The sequence below is a fragment of the Moschus berezovskii genome, chromosome 12 (assembly GCF_049115385.1).
Source record: "Moschus berezovskii isolate FMDL1 chromosome 12, NW_MosBer_1.0, whole genome shotgun sequence".
NCBI classification, from domain to species: Eukaryota; Metazoa; Chordata; class Mammalia; order Artiodactyla; family Moschidae; genus Moschus; species Moschus berezovskii.
In genome coordinates, this window is record NC_142471.1 from 56,998,119 (window position 1) to 57,016,967 (window position 18,849).

The following is an 18,849-nucleotide window of genomic DNA, read 5'->3' on the forward strand; positions in this document are numbered from 1 at the left end:
TAAAGGTAAAAAGAAGCTCTGAATTATTACCACCAGAGAGGACAAATGCTTCTCATCCAAAATATATTTCCATCAAGTCAAAGTTACCTCTTACAACTAAACAAAATAGGAGTATCCAGCACAAAGTTCACTTACTTAAAAGTGCTAGAATTCATCACAGAATCTTCTCAGACCACTCTTCAAATAATCTCAGAATGATAAAGTGGAGTTGCTTTTTAAACTTAAAATTCATGAGAAGCCTTGAGCTTAATTACACTGACTTCCTTAAAGAAAATAACAATTGTATGCATAATATAAACACCAATGAGTATGAATCTTTAAGTCCTCAAAATTAGTCACAATTAGCAGTGTTTCCCAGATTACAATGTACTTTCACAGACATTTTTATTTGATACTCATAAAATCCCATAAGGAAGGTTTTAATCTACTTTCATCTCTTTCTAGAGGATTAAGCAAGTCCAGTGAGATTTGCCCATGGTCCCTTAGGTAATAGGTAGAGCCAGGTGTATAATCAAACCAAGTATTGTGTAGATTTCACAATGACATTACAAAATCACTCATCATATTTTGTTATTCCTGTCTCAACAGGGTTTTTATCATTTACTGCCAGCTTGATGAACAGATTCAAGATACAATAATTCAGTATGAAATAGATATTTTCAAAACACATCTGAAAAGTAGTATCTACCTCCACAGAAGCCACTGTTACTTGTAACAGCATATAATGGCCAGATTCACTGCCTATTGTATGTTGTGGTGTCAAAGCATCCATAATGGCTGATTCATTAGAAGTCAGTTGGCTTTGCAGTGAAAGTAGTTCTTGAACTGATACAGTTTTACAGTTTAATTTCACTAATACTGAGACAGACCAGGAAATTCCCAAGAAAGTAATGCCATCTAGTGGTAAAATCAGGCAGATGCCATATACCTACAATAAATTGCAAATAAAATATATAGAGTAACTTAGTTAACCATGAAAAGGAATGAATTCTCATACTCTGAATTCTTTCCGGAAGGATCTCAGTTGACTTTTCCTACATCCACTCAGAGTAATCACTATCTATGGTAGTGATAGCCACATGGAATGTATTTCTTTAATAATAAGACAGTCAAAACTACTCCTTGATCCCCGGGCTGCAGAATGGATGTTGCATCACAGTGTGAAACAATATTAATCTCTTTATACATATACATCAAAGCTCTTGGATGACTGGTGTCTTGTCAATGAGCAGTGATATTGTGAAAGGAATCTTTTTTTCTGAAGAAGTAGTTCTTAACAATGGGTTTAAAATATTCAGTAAACTATGTTGTCAGCATATGTACTATCATCCAGGCTTGCTATTCCATTTACAGAGCATAGGCAGAGTAGATTTAACATGGTTCTTAAGGGCTCCAGGATTTTGGAATGGCAAATGAGCATTGGCTTTAACTTACTGTTATCAGCTGCCTTAGTCCCTAACAAGAGAGTCACCCTCTTCTTTGAAGCTATGAAGTCAGACATTGACTTCTCCTCTCTATCTGTGAAAGTTCTAGATGACACCCTCTTCCAACAGAAAGCTTTTCCAGCTACATTGAAAATCTGTTGTTTAGTGTAGCTACCTTCATTCCTTATCACAACTCGATATTCTGGAGGACTTGCTGCAGCTTCTACATCAGCGCTTACTGTTTTGCCTTGCCGCTGTTTTATGTTATAGAGATGGCTTTTCCCCCTTAAACCTCATGATCCAATCCCTGCTAACTCCAGACTTCTCTTCTGCAGCTTCCTTATCTCTCTCAGCCTTCACAGAATTAAAGAGAGTTAGGTCCTTGCTCGGGACTAGGCTTTGGCTTAAGGGAATGTCGGGGCTGGTTTGATCTTCTATCCAGATCACTAAAACTTTCACCATGTCAGTAATTAGACTGTTTCACTTTTTTATCATTCCTGTGTTCACTGTAGTAACATTTAATTTTCTTTAAGAACTTTTCTTGGCAGGGTGGGAGGGATAAACTGGGAGATTGGGATTGACATATACACATTTATATATATAAAATAGACAACTAGTAAGAACCTGCTGTATAGCACAGGGAACTCTACTCAATACTCTGTAATGGCCTATACTGGAAAAGAATCTTTTTAAAAAGAGTGGAGATATATATATATATGTACATGTATAACTGATTCACTCAGCTTTCAACATGCCTCCTTCATTAAGTTTAATTACTTCTAGCTTTTGATTTAAAGTGAAAGGCGTGTATCTTTGGGGAATTCCCTGGCAGTCCAGTGGTTAGGACTCAGCACTCTCACTGCTGAGGGCCTAGGTTCAATCCCTGATCAGGGAACCAAGATCTCACAAGTTGCATGGCGGGAGAAAAATGAAGTGAGAAACGGGCATCTTTTCCTGTCACTTGGAGGCCATTGTAGGATTGATAATTGGCCAATTTCAATATGGCCAATTGAAACATTATGGAATGTATCTTAGGAACAGGGAAGCCCAAGGAGAGGGGGAGCGATGGGAAATGGCCCGTTGTTGGAGCAGTGAGAACACACACAACATTTTTTGATAAGGTTCTCGGTGCCCCCAAAACAATTACAATAGTAACATCAACGATCAGTGTCAACAGCACTATAACAAATACAATAATAATTTTAAAAGTTTGAAGTGTTGTGAGAATTACCAAAATGCAACATAAAGACATCAAATGAGCAAATTCTATTGGGAAAATGGCACAACTCGACCTGTTCAATGCTGGGTTGCCACAGACCTGGAGTTCTTAAACAATGCAGCTTCTGTGAAGTGCAATAAAGCAAAGCACAAGAAAACCAAGTGCGCCTGTACTCTGCCTACTGGAGAAGGGCAACGCACTTCATGGTGGGGGCCGGGGCAGGGGGGCCGTGCAGGGAGCCTCCCAGAGAAGTTGGTTTCAGAGCTGGAGTTTGGTGGAAACCCACACACTGTGCAGAGAACTCAGCTTCAATTTAAACAGTGTGCCATGAAGTCCGGTCAGTGCAGCAGTGCGCGTCTTGCTGGCGCCTGTGCTAGCAGTGAGACCAGCTGCTCATATTCTGAAAGGAGCTCTCACCTCTCAGCAGCAGACACATAGCTGCAAGTGAACTCTCACACTCCGCGTGCTGAGAGCCGAGGGCAGCTCTTTCATAACCTTCTCTTGAACTTCAGACTTAGTCTTCCCATGCATATTTTATATTTCTGAAAATATTAAAATATTTTTATATTTCTAATATGCATCCATAATTAATTTATGTTATTGAAATGATATATTTCCATGAGTGCCTATAAATGTAATTGAACAGGAGAAACTTGGCAGTGTATGTGCTGAATTGCCATCAGTACTTCCCTCTGGCGAGACAGGAAGAGTGGAAAAGAGGAAATAGGAATTATTTGATGTGTTATTGAATGATTACATGGAGGTTGTGTTATTTTTATAATTTTTAAGTTGGCAAAACAAATGTGATTTATACTTTTTAAATTCATTTTATCGAAGTATATACTTGATTTACAGTGTTGTGTCAGTTTCTGGTGTAAAGTGATTCAGTTATACATATATATATATATAATTGTTTGCATCTGCTAATCCCAAACTTCCACGCCATCCCTCCCCTACCCCCATTCCCTTGGCAACCACTGGTCTGTTCTCTGTGAGTCTGTTTCTGTTTCATAGGTGAGTTCATTCGTGTCCTATTTTAGATTCCACATATAAATGATATCATATGGCATTTGTCTCTTTCTGATTTCACTCAGGAAACTATATTCAATATCTTATAATAACCTATAATGGAAAAGAATTTTAAAAAGTGTATATATATATATACATATATATATGTGCTGCTGCTGCTAAGTCACTTCAGTCGTTTCCGACTCTGTGCGACCCCATAGACAGCAGCCCACCAGACTCCCCCGTCCCTGGGATTCTCCAGGCAAGAACACTGGAGTGGGTTGCCATTTCCTTCTCCCAATATATATATATATACATACATATATATATCTGTATCACTTTGCTGTACTTTGTTATTTTGTTTGAAATAACACAACATTGTAAATAAACTATACTTCCAATTTAAAAAAAGACAAAAGGCTGAGGAAAGGCTAGCTGAAGGAAGCATTCAGTTGTTCAAGATATACTGAGTACCTGTTAATACCAGGTGCCAGATCCTGTGCTGAGTTTTAAAATGTGATTCTACCAAGATATGGACTTTTGGATCATTAATAGCTGACGCTGGCAGAGAAACGCTGGGACCTTGCATTTTGCCTTCACACAGTCTTCTATCCTGAATTGTCTCAGTGTGGGAATGTGTGCCAGCTGAAAGTCTCCGGAGACTCAGAAAACAAAGTAAGTGTCCTGACAGTATGAGTGAGCTGGAAAGAGAGGGAGGGGAAAACCCTGTGGGCACCTACCGCTTACACTCACTCTCCTCAACAGATGTACACATCTTCAGAGTCATGATTTCTGAGTTAGTGTCCCTGAACAGCTCTGTGCTCCCCTAAGGACAGAGGAAAAGTGGGTAAATTACGGCCCCTCAAACTTCAAAGCAGCAAGATTTTCAGAAAGTTCAAATGGTCCACTTCTGCCAATAACACAGGGTACCAATATAGTCCTGCCATCTGTTTTGAATTCTGACTGCCACAGCTGCTACATGTTTTAAATAAATATTTAAACCAGCTGCCAAGATGAAATTTTGTTAATAGTACATTTGTAAAGTATCTAATTTCACGTATGATATGGAAAAGAAGTATGAAGAGTTTTTAAAAGGCTAGAAAAAACCTTTTTTGAGTAGAATGGAATGCAAAGGTCAATTCCATGCTTATTCGGTTTCCTCACTAAACCAGAAAAGTTTGCCCTTCCTAATCATGCCAGCTGACTCTTTGAGTTAGTGTGTTATTAATCACCATCATAACTCCTACTTAAACACAAAAATGTGGTGCGGTCATGTGATTGGAATGTTCTTTATCGTCCCTGCCTTTGGGGAATTAAAATGCTAGCTTTATTTTTTTGAAAGAATGATCCCTATTTCCTAAATCATTTCCTTCAGGAAAGTGAAGTTTATTGAAAATAATGGGGGAAATGAAACAAATAAAAAGAGAGAGAAATAATCACTATGCAGTGTTGATTCTGGAAGTAGATATATTCCTCACAGTCTTGAAAAACACCCCTGCTTGGTGGGCTGGGTGGACAGCCAACTATTAGAACAGCCAGCTGCATTTGTGAGAACAAAGGGTCTTGGCCCAAGTGATGTGATTGGCTCAAATGTCAAAATCTTTTGGGGATCCCTGTTGACTCTTTGTTTAAGTGCTACAAGGAAGTTGAAGGAGGTCATAATTGCAAGAAATGCAACAATTAATAAAAGCATGCTTTGAATAGAGTTTTTTTAATTAAAAAAATTGCTTTCTTGAAGTATATTTGATTTACAATATCATGTTCGTTTGGCTTCCCTGATAGCGGGTTGGTAAAGAATCCTCCTGCAATGCAGGAGACCCTGTTTCAATTCCTGGGTCAGGAAGATCTGCTGCAGAAGGGGTAGGCTACCCACTCCAGTATTTTTGGGCTTTCCTTGTGGTTCAGCTGGTAAAGAATCCACCTGCAATGCAGGAGACCTAGGTTTGATCTCTGGGTTGGGAAGATCCCCTGGAGAAGGGAAAAGCTACCCACTCCAGTATTCTGGCCTGAAGAATTCCATGGACTGTATAGTCCATGGGGTCACAAAGAGTTGGACATGACTGAGCAACTTTCACTTTCATCATGTTCGTTATAGCTGTACAGCACAGTGATTCAGTTATACACATATATGTGTGTGTGTGTATATATATATATTCTTTTTCAAAGTCTTTCCCCTTATAGGTTATTACAAATATTGAGTAGAGTTTCCTGTGCTATACAGTATGTCCTTGTAGTTAACTGTTTCATATGTAGAGCGTGTGTATATTAATCCCATGGTCAGTTGCTCAATTGTGTCTGACTCTTTGCAACCCCATGAACTGCAGTCTGCCGGCTCCTCTGTTCATGGAATTTTCCAAGCAGGAATACTGGAGTGGGTTGCCATTTCCTACTCCAGGAGTTCTTCCCAACACAGGGATTGAACCCATGTCTCCTGCCTTGGCAGGCGGATTCTTTACCACTGCACCACCTGGAATTAAGCCTCATGTTAATTCCAAACTACTCATTTATCCTTTCCCTTACCCTCCTTTGCTCTTTGGTAACCATAAGTTTGTTTTCTATGTCTGTGAGTCTCTTTTTGTTTTGGAAATAAGTTCATTTGTATTCTATTTTTAGAGTTTTTTAATATAATATAAATATTTATTAATGAAAAGATATAAGCAATCTGTGAACACATTTAAAGTCATGAAACAGCTCTACAGACATGGATGTAGACTCATGTATATACATTTGCAGTGAAATGATTCATATACTTTAAACTTTCAAAATGATGGACCTTTCAGAATAATAGAGTGTATACAAAGCAAAAACCAAAAATGGGCTTTTTTCCTTTATATTTTCACTTCGCTATCACCTCACTAAGTGGGAAGAAAACATGCTTCTAGATCTAGATAAATTAAATTACCCCAGGGAGTAAATTTTTAACAGTTACGCAGTAAGAGTGAAAACAATGTTTATTTTAATGATCTTTAATTTAATATGGTACTGGTTTTTCAAAATAACAGGATTTCAGGATATGCTGGAAATTAATAGAGCTTTGTAAAGAAACATAAATACCTAAGTGAATAAGTGACTCACAGTCATTTGGGAACTTTGACATTCCTGAGCCTGAAGAATTTAGAGCAGTTCCTCTTTTCTCAATTCATAGTGAACACTACTTATTTTAAAACAGAAGAGATGGCCAAAAAGCACATGAAAAGATGCTCAACATTACTAATTTTTAGAGAAATGCAAATCAGGTCTACAATGAGGTATCACCTCATGCCAGTCAAAATGGCCATCATTTAAAAGTTTACAAATAACAAATACTGGAGAAGGTGAGAAGAAAGGGGGCCCCTCCTGGCGTACAGCTGCACTCTTCACGTGCTAGCAAGGTAATCCTCAAAATTCTTCAAGGTAGGCTTCAGCAGTACATGAACTGAGAACTTCCAGAAGTACAAACTGGGTTTAGAAAAGGCAAAGGAAGCAGAGATGAAATTGCCAACATTTGTTAGATCATGGAGAAAACAAGGGAGTTCCAGAAAAGCATCTACTTCTGCTTCATTGACTACACTAAATAGAGACTTTGACTATGTGGATCACAACAAACTTTGGAAAATTCCAAGAGATGGGAGTACCAGACCACCTTACCCACCTCCTGAGAAACCCGGATGTGGGTCAAGAAGCAACAGTTAGAACCTTACATGAAACAATGGACTGGTTCAAAATTGGGAAAGGAGTATGACAAGGCTGCATATATCATCACCCTGCTTATTTAACTTCCATGCAGGGTACATCATGCGAAATGCCATGCTGGATGAAGCACAAGCTGGAATCAAGATTCCTGGGAGAAATATCAACAACTTCAGATATGCAGATGATACCACTCTGATGGCAGAAGGTGAAGAGAAACTAAAGAATCTCTTGAAGAGAGTGAAAGAGGAGACTGAAAAAGCTAGCTTGAAACTCAGTATTAAAAAAACTAAGATCATGGCATCTGGTCCCATACTTCATGGTAAATAGAAGGGGAAAAAAGTGGAAACATGAGAGGTTTTATTTTCTTGGGCTCCAAAGTCACATGGTGACTGCAGCCATGAAATTAAAGGATGCTTGCTCCTTGGAAGGAAAGCTGTGACAAACCTGCTGCTACTGCTACTGCTAAGTCGCTTCAGTCGTGTCTGACTCTGTGCGACCCCATAGACGGCAGCCCACCAGGCTCCCCAGTCCCTGGGATTCTCCAGGCAAGAACACTGGAGTGGTTGCCATTTCCTTCTGCAATGTGTGAAAGTGAAAAGTGAAAGTGAAGTCGCTCAGTCAGGTCTGACTCGTAGCGACCCCACGGACTGCAGCCTACCAGGCTCCTCCGTCCATGGGATTTTCTAGGCAAGAGTACTGGAGTGGCTTGCCATTGCCTTCTCTGGTGACAAACCTAGACAGCATATGAAAAAGCAGAGATGTCACTTTGCTGACAAAAGTCTGTATAGGCAAAGCTATTGTTTTTCCAGTAGTCATGTATGGATGTGAAAGCTGGACCATAAAGAAGGCTGAGCACTAAATAATTGATGATTTTGAATTGTGATGCTGGAGAAGACTCCCGAGAATCCCTTGGACTGCAAGGAGAACAAACCAGTCAATCCTAAAGGAAATCAACCCTGAGTATTCACTGGAAGCACTGATGCTGAAGCTCCAATACTTTGGCCAGCTACCTGATGGGAAGAGCCAGCTCACTGGAAAAGGCCCTGATGCTTGGAAAGACTGAAGGCAAAACGAGAAGGGGGCAACAGAGAATGAGACGGTTCGATAGCACCACTGACTCAATGAATGTGAGTTTGAGTAAACTCTGGGAGATAGCGGAGGACAGAGGAGGCTGGCATGCTGCAGTCCATGGGGTCACAAAGAGTTGGGCACAACTTAGTGACTGAACAACAACCACCACCTGCCCGCTTGGTGGGAACGTAAGTTGGTACAGCCAACATGTATGGAGGACAGTACAGAGGTTCCTTAAAAACTAAAGGAAGAACTAGCCTATGATCCAGCAACCCTGCTCCTGAGCACACACCCAGAGGAAACCATAATTTGGAAAGATCCATGTACCCCAATGTTCATTGTAGCACATTTCACAATGGCAAGAACAAGGAAACAACCTAAACGTCCACCAAAGGAGGAATGGATAAAGAAGATGTGATAAATATATATATACAATGGAATATTACTCAGTCACAAAAAGAACAAAATAGGACCATTTGGAGCAACATGGATGGAACTAGAGATTGTCGTACTGAGTGATGTAAATCAGACACAGAAAGACAAATAACATGATATCACTTATATGTAGAACCTAAGAAAGAACGGCTTCAGATGAACTTATATATAGAACAGAAGTAGAGAACAAGCTTATGGGGGATATGGGGGTTGAAGGGATAAACTGGGAAGCTGAGATTGACATATACACACTACTATATATAAAATAGATAACTAATAAGAACTGCTGTACAGTACAGGGGATTCTACTCAGTACTCTGTAAGGGCCTATATGGGAAAGAATCTAAAAAAAAAAAAAAGTGGATATATGTATATGTGTAACTGATCACTTTGCTGTACACCTGAAACTAACACAACATTGTGAATCAACTATATACTTCAATAAAAATTTTAAAAAGGAAGTAATAATGACTTTTATTTTCTCAACAGAAGGAAGTGCAAAGACATTTTTCAAGATAATGAGAGAGACCTGGATTCTGCCAACCCAGAAACCAGATTGGGGACCAAACACAAGCACCAGGCTCTTGAGAGGTGACTAATAAGTACTTGTTGAATTTACTAACTTCTGTCATGGAGACCTCTATGAACATGCTGTTAGAAAACTGAGTTTTTTGTCATAGATTGTTGTCATTGCTATTGGAGAAAATTTGGAGGACCCCTAAGTGAAGAGTTGACTCACTGGAAAAGACTCTGATGCTGGGAGGGATTGGGGGCAGGAGGAGAAGGGGACAACAGAGAATGAGATGGCTGGATGGCATCACCGACTCGATGGATGAGTTTGAGTGAACTCCGGGAGTTGGTGATGGACAGGGAGGCCTGGCGGGCTGTGATTCATGGGGTGGCAAAGAATCGGACACGACTGAGTGACTGAACTGAACTGAACTAGGTGAAGAAAGACTACATGATTGCAAGGTATAATCGCTATTTTCCCACAGTGTGAAATAATTATACAGTGTTGTCTCTGTCAGTTAGTATAAAGGTCTTTGGGGGAGAGATGAAATCTTTAAGTTTCTGTGCAAATTGTCTTTAAAGTTTCCAGAGCACTTCCACAATGCAAAGTATTTATTTAGTAACCAGAGATGACAGCAGAATTAAGTGCAGGCTGACCTGATGAAGATGTATTTTGTTGCTTCCATACTTGGAGTGAGGATACTGCATCTCATTCGAGACAAACTTCTGACAATCTTAAGAGGAATAACTGCCCAGCTAAGAGACCTTCTTTCCTAAAAACTAAACTCAGAACACCACAGGAGGTATTAGAAAAATGTGGGAGTGGAATAGCAACTGAAAACCCAACTATTAAACTGTACTACTTACGTCTGTTGATTTGAAGGCCGTCAGTTGTTATGTCGGAGAGGGCAATGGCAAGCCACTCCAGTACTCTTGCCTAGAAAATCCCATGGATGGAGGAGCCTGGTAGGCTGCAGTCCGTGGGGTCGCTAAGGGTCGGACACGACTGAGTGACTTCACTTTCACTTTTCACTTTCACACATTGGAGAAGGAAATGGCAACCCACTCCAGTGTTCTTGCCTGGAGAATCCCAGGGACGGGGGAGCCTGGTGGGCTGCCGTCTGTGGGGTCACACAGAGTCGGACACGACTGAAGTGACTTAGCAGCAGCAGTAGCAGTTGCTATGTAGTGGCCATGGTGGATTGACAACTATGTGGTGCCATCATTTTGAACACAGACAGCAGTTGGGTTTATTTAACCCATAGTTGATCTTCAAACAACGTTGCTTTCCTACAACTAGGTATGACTTGCCAGAAAATCAGGAAGTCTCATTTAAGTGTGGATATGATTTTTAATGTTAGTGGTAACGTAACTGTTAAGACAGTGAGTCTCAAATTTTAGGTTTTTAACGATTAGAAGATCTTTTTTAATGTATTCTAGGACCCCAATCCCAAAGATTCAGTCATGAGCAGTCTGGGGGAGGTCCACAAATAGTCCTGCATGTGTGTGTGCTAAGTCGCTTCAGTCATGTCTGACTGTTTGCAACCCTATGGACTGTAGCCTGCTAGGCTCCTCTGTCCCTGGGATTTTCCAGGCAAGAATACTGGAGCAGGTTGCCATACCCTTCTCCAGGGGATCTCCCCAACCCAGGAATCGAACCTGTGTCTCTTACATCTCCTTCATTGGCAGGCGGGTTCTTTACCACTGAGAAGCAACCTCCCCACCCTCACAAAGAGTCATGTTAAGTAAACCCTCCAGGTTATTCTGAGGTATGTTGGCCTACGTCACACTTTAACATACTCTATATCCTGAGCCTCTCCTTCTATAAAAGCCACCTGACATCTGAGATGATACAATTATTTTAGTAATTATGCTGGGCTAAGTTATTGATGAAAGTGAAAGTGAAAGAGGAGAGTGAAAGGTTGGCTTGAAGCTCAACATTCAGAAAACGAAGATCATGGCATCTGGTCCCATCACTTCATGGGAAATAGATGGGGAAACAGTGGAAACAGTGTCAGACTTTATATTTTTGGGTTCCAAAATCACTGCAGATGCTGGTTGCAGCCAGGAAATTAAAAGATGCTTACTCCTTGGAAGGAAAGTTATGACCAACCTAGATAGCATATTAAAAAGCAGAGACATTACTTTGCCAACCAAGGTCTGTCTAGTCAAGGCTATGGTTTTTCCCGTGGTCATGTATGGATGTGAAAGTTGGACTGTGAAGAAGGCTGATCGCTGAAGAATTGATGCTTTTGAACTGTGGTGCTGGAGAAGACTCTTGAGAGTCCCTTGGACTGCAAAGAGATCCAACCAGTCCATTCTAAAGGAGATCAATCCTGGGTGTTCATTGGAAGGACTGATGCTAAAGCTGAAACTGCAATACTTTGGCCACCTCATGCGACGAGTTGACTCACTGGAAAAGACTCTGATGCTGGGAGGGATTGGGGGTGGGAGGAGATAGGGACGACAGAGAATGAGGTGGCTGGATGGCATCACCGACTCAATGGACATGAGTTTGAGTGAACTCTGGGAGTTGGTGATGGACAGGGAGGCCTGGTGTGCTGTGATTCATGGGGTCGCAAAAAGTCGGACACGACTGAGCGACTGAACTGAAGTTATTGAGAACGTAGGATTTCATTTGAAAAAAGAAAACTGTCTTTGACCTACATCATTTCTAAGGACAAAAATGTTGAATAGGAATAAAAATAACTCAATAAAGAACTCCTCTTCTAACTATCTTTAAGGATGGCAGTGGATTTAGAAGACAAGGTCTTCCTAATATAAATCATAATCAAGACAAAAATAATGTCATTTAAATACTAGCTATTGAAAAAAGTTTTCCTTGCTGAAACTAAATATTTTAAATCTAATGAGAAATACTAAAAGCCAAATACCAAAATTTCTATATACCTCTCTTTCAAAATAATTGAACAACTGGTTAAAAAAATCACCTTAAGATGAACTGTTTCATGAGAAATATAAGTTTTCTAAGTCATATCAGAGCTAAGAAGTGTAAGGGATTGACTGGAATAGAATTTATTTCAAATCATAATAGAGGAAATTGATATAGAAGTCAATAATTGTTCCATTTTACAAAAATAATTTTGGCATGAGTCTTCACGATGACAAGTCAGTGTTTTGTAGATCCAAGTATTTCTTCTTGGACCAGATGAAACACAAATTATTTTAACCTCAGAAAAGTTTTTCGTCAGTAAGTTTCTTGTTTTCTGTTTTTTAAGAACTCTAGATGCACAAGTCTAGCATCAATGTTTGTGTAAAGTGTGGGGAAGTATGACAAAAAGAAAAGAGAGAAGGCCAAGTAGCAGAATGTTAATATTAACTGAATAACAAAGAAGGAAAGCCCTTGAACTGAGACCTCAGATCAGCCAATGTGAAAGTCTGAGCCTGGGCATGAGGAAATTTCAATAAGATGAATGATACCAGTGATAGCTACATAGTCAGATATTGTGTCTATATGCAATCCCTTTCGGAAAATGGAAGCAAATACCTGGATCATTTGAACTCAGGGAAACCTTGATTTTTCCCAGAAGGCCATTTCAAAATTCTTGATGACTGGTACATGATGATGGGTATGCTCCTTTACCTCTCCAAGCCTTGATCTTTTCTGTGAAGTGGAGACAGGAATGCCCACCGTGTTCATATGCTGGGTACATTAAAGGAGGTTACGTACATGGAATGCCAGGCACATGAAAGGCTTAATCCTCAGAACTGTCCTTGTTATGAATTCTTTTCTGTGTTAACACTTTTTTTTTCTCGTAAAAGTGATAACTTTATAAAGGGCAGGCTCAGTGTCTGATTCTTAGAATCAGAAATGCAGGTTTGAAAGAGTGTTAAAGGTCATCTCTGTCCCAATCTCTCCTCCTTCATCCAGTGCCGGGTCAGAAACTGTGAGAGTTCACAAGAGTTCAAAGCAGGCTAATAAATTGACTCCTTCCTGACTGATATTCCCTAAACAGTTGTTCAACATTTATTTAGGAATTAAAAATGAGAATAAAAGCATAAAGTGTAATTTCCCCTTCTCATACTTGCTTTGGGTGAAGCTTTTAGCATAGTTTTGCAACTTACCACTTGAACGATCAAAACTAATTTCCCCTGAGTTGAAATGTAAGATTCTATTATTGCTTCCAGATTCTCTTTTGCAGCACTGAATCAATAAGCTGACATTAAAACATTAGCAGTTATATGACACAGAGAGTTCAACCCGGTGCCCTGTGACAACCTAAAGGGTGGGATGGGATGGCGGGGGTGGGAGGGAGGTTCAAGAGGTAGGGGACATACGTATACCTACGGGTGATTTTCGTTGTTGTGTGGCAGAATCCAACACAACATTGTAAAGCAATTATCCTCCAATTAAAAATAAATTAAAAACTAATCTAGAGTATAAATAAACCTAATTAACAATTAGAATAACACAATAATTATGCTTTGTTTAATAAGGGCTATAATGTCCAATTCATTTTTCAATGAAATTGGTCATTAATGAATATCAAAATTTGTTTTCCCTGATGCCTCCAGGAATTGGTGATGGACAGGGAGGCCTGGCGTGCTGTGATTCATGGGGTCGCGGAGAGTCGGACATGACTGAGCGACTGAACTGAACTGAACTGAACTGATGTCTCCAAGAATATGCCTTTCAGATTCTCTGGCTTTTATGTTGCCTACTTTTGCTACTTTTTAAAGATTGTTCCTGACTGGTATTTCATACTTTGTTCTATAATTAAACTATACCATGGGGGGAAAAAAAACATGAGCAACAATTGATCAATAGTTAGCATTATATAATGAGTTGATAAATCTTAAAGTTTGTATGCAAATATATTTGGAATTTGCTTGGCATCCAAAAACTAGATACAATTTGGTGTTTTCTTTTTAAAGCAAATCTTAATGTCATAAACCCTTTTAGAAAGGTTGATTTTTTTTATATCAAAGGGTGGTTATATCTTGGTCATATTCAATGTCTTTCTCTATGGCCATGAAAACAGATTATGCCACAGATGAAATGGTCCTTAAGGTTCTCTGAGACTAACTTTGTGATGCACAGATATTCCTCCAGCCTGATTTTGCTGAGTAGTCATCATGGTTAATTAATGACCATGGTTGAGGCTGTGAGGTCAGGGCAGCTAAGGTCAGGCATTGGCTGTAGAAACACAGGCTAAAGGACAGGGAGAAGTGTGTAATTAACTGAATATTCAGGGTACAGTCAACAAAACTCAATTGTTCTCAACAACCAAGCCATTTTCTCTGCCGTCACTGAAAGCTGTGTGGGTAAGAACTACAGATAATTGCCTCCCTTCTCCATTTCATTTTGCTTGTCTAAACATTGCATAAATAACTACTTGATAAATTCAATGTTGATGTTGGCACATGAACAGACAGACAAGAGTGACTGCTTGTTTCAAAATTTATAATTCCAACATAAATAGTAATCAAACCCCAAAGGAGACTGCTTAAAAATATTCCTGTTTAACATTCACGGTCCCGTTTAACTTGCCTAATTTCAACCCACACACTCATGGAACTTAACACAAAAATACTCTTGGCCTATTTTTAAAATAATGTGACATTTGACAAACTGTTCAAGTATTGAATTTAAAAATATACTCTGTGTAAATTATAGTTCTAGTATAAATTCCAGATGCATTCCTGGCAGGATTAACACTGGGCTTTATCTCTTCCCCAGTGCAGCATGTCTGCGCGCGCGCGCACACACACACACACACACACACACACAAGCACGTACGCACAACATAAATGCTAGAAAATGTAGTCTGAGAACATTCCGTGAAAAAATATTAACCAGTCAGGGTAAGTTAACTTGAGTAGTTAATGAAAAAGCAATTATTTCAAAATTTAAGTTTTCTTTTAAAATTACAATTTATGTAGCTCTTAAAGATACAGAAGACATATACCACCTGCCTCACTATGGAACATGCTAAAATAGACATAATTCATTAGACACATTATGGCAGGCAAATGGCAAGAATTTTTTAGATGCCAAACCTGGTTAGAATAGCAGCAGGAAATTTCATGAACAGAGGGAAGGCAGAGGGAAGCAAAGAGAGAAGAAAAAGTCTAATATTAAAAAGATCCAATTCTTTCTAGTTGCTTTACAACCAAAGGGGAAAATTAAAACTCTTCTTAAGCTGTAAGAGCAAAAATTAAAAGAGAAATTCATTTGTTAAAAAAAAAAAGAAAATGGAGAAAACTAGGACTGGGGCTGCTGGCATTTATTATTGTTACCACATCAACTCTGACACATATTTGACTAAATGCATTTGGTTGTTGTCTCTGAAAATGTGATGATTCAAGGAAGGTACAACAGAATTCAATTCAGTTGCTCAATTAAGTCCAACTCTTTGCAACCCTATACCAGGTCGTCCCTGTCCATCACCCACTCCTGGAGCTTGCTCAAACTCATGTCTATTAAGTAAGTGATGCCATCCAACCATCTCATCCTCTGTCATCCCCTTCTCCTCCTGCTTTCAATCTTTTCCAGCATCACAGTCTTTTCCAGTGAGTCAGTTCTTGTATCAGGTGGCCAAAGTATTGGAGCTTCAGCTTCAGCATCAGTCCTTCTTCCAATGAATATTCAGGACTGATTTCCTTTAGGATTAACTGGTTTGATCTCCGTGCAGTCCAAGGGACTCTCAAGAGTCTTCTTCAGCACCACAGTTCAAAACTATCAATTCTTTGCCACTCCGCTTTCTTTATGGTCCAACTCTCACATCCATACATAATTACTGGAAAAACCATACCTTTGACTAAACAGACCTTTGTTGGCAAAGTAATGTCTTTGCTTTTTAATATGTTGTCTAGGTTGGTCACAGCTTTTCTTCCAAGGAGGAAGCATCTTTTCATTTCATGGCCACAGTCACCATCTGCAGTGATTTTGGAGCCCAAGAAAATAATCTGTCACTGTTTTCATTGTTTCCACATCTATTTGCCAGGAAATGATGGGACTGGAAGCCATGATCTTCATTTTTTGAATGTTGAGTTTTAAGTCAGCTTTTTCACTCTCCTCTTTCCCTTTCATCAAGAAACTCTTTAGTTCCTCTTCACTTTCTACCATAAGGGTGGTGTTATCTGCATATCTGAGGTTATTGATATTTCTCCAGGCAATCTTAATTCCAGCTTGTGCATCATCCAGTCCGGCATTTCGCATGATGTACTTTGCATATAAGTTAAATAAGCAGGGTGAAATATACAGCCTTGACATACTCCTTTCCCAATTTGGAACCAGCCATTGTTCCATGTCTGGTTCTAACTGTTGCTTCTTGACCTGCATACAGATTACTCAGGAGGAAGGTAAAGTGGTCTAGTATTCCCATCTCTTTAAGAATTTTTCATAGCTTGTTGTGGTCCACACAGTCAAAGGCTTTGGCGTAGTCAGTGAAGCAGATGTTTTTCTGCAGTTCTCTTGCTTTTTCTAGGATCCAATGGATGTTGGCAATTTGATCTCTGGTTCCTCTGCCTTTTCTAAATCCAGTCCGAATGTCTGGAATTTCTCAGTTCACGTACTGTTGAAGCCTAGCTTGGAGAATTTTGAGCATTACTTTGCTAGCGTGTAAGATGAGTGCAATTGTGCAGTAGTTTGAACATTCTTTGGCATTGCCTTTCGTTGAGATTGGAATGAAAACTGACCTTTTCCAGTCCTGTGGCCACTGCTGAGTTTTCCAAATTTGCTGGAATACTGAGTACAGCACGTTCAAACAGCATCATCTTTTAGGATTTGAAATAGCTCAGCTGGAATTCTATCACCTCCACTAACTTTGTTCATGGTGATGCTTCCTAAGGCCCACTTAACTTCACACTCCCAAATATAATGAGTAGACTATTTTATGAAATTGAAATGACACCATAGGTTAAAATAAAGAATATCCAATTAACAAACATAATTTCACTTTTGTGCTATATATAAAGGATTTTTTTCAACTTTCAAATGTAACCTATTTGTGAAAAATAGCTGTACTGAAATATAATTTACATGCCATTTAATTAATTCATTTAAAATGTATAACTCAGTGGTTTCTGAGTTGTACAAGCATCACTTCAGTCAATTTTAGAACATTTTCATCACCAAAAAGAAACCTTGTAACAATGAGCAGTAACTCATTTTCTCCAAATCCTTAGACTTAGGAAACCACTTTCTGTCTCTATATTTACTTTCTGTCTCTATATTGTGTGGTGGTTTAATCTCTCAGTCATGTCTGACTCTTTGTGACCCCATGGACTATAGCCCATCAAGCTCCTCTGTCCATGGGATTTCTCAGGTGAGAATACTGGAATGGGTTACCATGCCCTCCTCCAGGGGATCTTCCTGACCCAGGGATCAAAACTGGGTCTCCTGCATTGAAGGCAGATTGTTTTTCGAAACTAGCCCCTTTCACTTAGCATAGTAGTTTCCAGATTAATCCATGTTGTGATACCAGTACTTCATTCCTTTTTATGGTCAAGTAATATTTATAGCTATAAATTTCTCCCTAAGCATTGCTTTAACTGCATGCAACAAAGTTTTGGCATGTTGTGTTGTCATTTTCATTGATTTCAGTGTATTTTCTGTTTTCTTTGTGATTCTTATTTGACCTATTGATTACTTAGAAGTGTATTGTTTAATTTTCACATATTTGTGAATGTCCCAAATTAATTATCATTCTCAAATTTTATAATGTATCCTTTCTTAAATTTTTATTCCTAAATTTTCAAGAAGCTTTATAAGAGACTCTGAGATGAGGCAATTCTATGGTAGTCCAGTACTTAAGACTCCACGCATCCATGAGTTGTGGGTTCAAGCCCTGGTCAGAGAACTAAATTAAGTACTCAAAGCTTACAAAATAGGTTAGCCATCAAACTGCTTTCCCAAAATATCTTTCATTTTCATGGAGGTGGTGATAATGAACAAAAGCAAGATGAACTCACTGGCATTCCTTAGAAGCTGAGGCCATAACTTAATCATATTTGTATTTCATGCCCATCTGATTTCCCAGGCAACTCAGTGGGTAAAGAATCTGCCCGCAGTGCAGGAGACACAGGAAACGTGGGTTTGATCCCTGGGTTGGGAAGATCCTCTGGAGGAGGGCATGACAACCCACTCAAGTATTCTTTCCTGGGAAATCCTAAGGACAGAGAAGTCTGGCGCGGTACATCTGTAGGGTCGCAAAGAGTCAGACATGACTGAAGCGACTGAGCATACGCCTACTGACTAAAGGAAGTCTTTTTCTTTCCTATCACATCACCCTGTTTCTTTTGTAGCACTTATCACTATCTGATTATTTTCTCATTTATTTATTGGTCTCTGATTAAAGTCAATTATTCCTCACCAGAATGGAAGCCAAATGAAAGAAGGGATCTTGTCTTATTCACAAAAGAATGTATTCTAAATGTTACCCAGTGCCTTCTGGATCATAGGCATTCAGTCAAAATTAAATAGATGAAGAGAGAATGAATGAGTAACTGGAAGACCCTGTAGAAAATGTGCATTCATTAAATCTT

General features: G+C 39.3%; 1 long non-coding RNA gene and 1 other non-coding gene across 2 annotated transcripts in view; both read left to right on the forward strand.

Moving 5' to 3' along the window:
* LOC129555556 (uncharacterized) overlaps positions 1-14,160 on the forward strand; it is a 35,117-nt gene extending 20,957 nt beyond the window's left edge. The window contains exons 2-3 of the long non-coding RNA XR_008685778.2: positions 9,319-9,420; positions 13,876-14,160. This is a non-coding gene — a long non-coding RNA (uncharacterized LOC129555556). The remainder of the gene's footprint in view (positions 1-9,318; positions 9,421-13,875) is intronic.
* TRNAE-CUC (transfer RNA glutamic acid (anticodon CUC)) lies at positions 2,247-2,319 on the forward strand. The gene has a single exon. It is a non-coding gene; the product is annotated as a tRNA-Glu (tRNA).
* Positions 14,161-18,849: the final 4,689 nt, after the last annotated feature.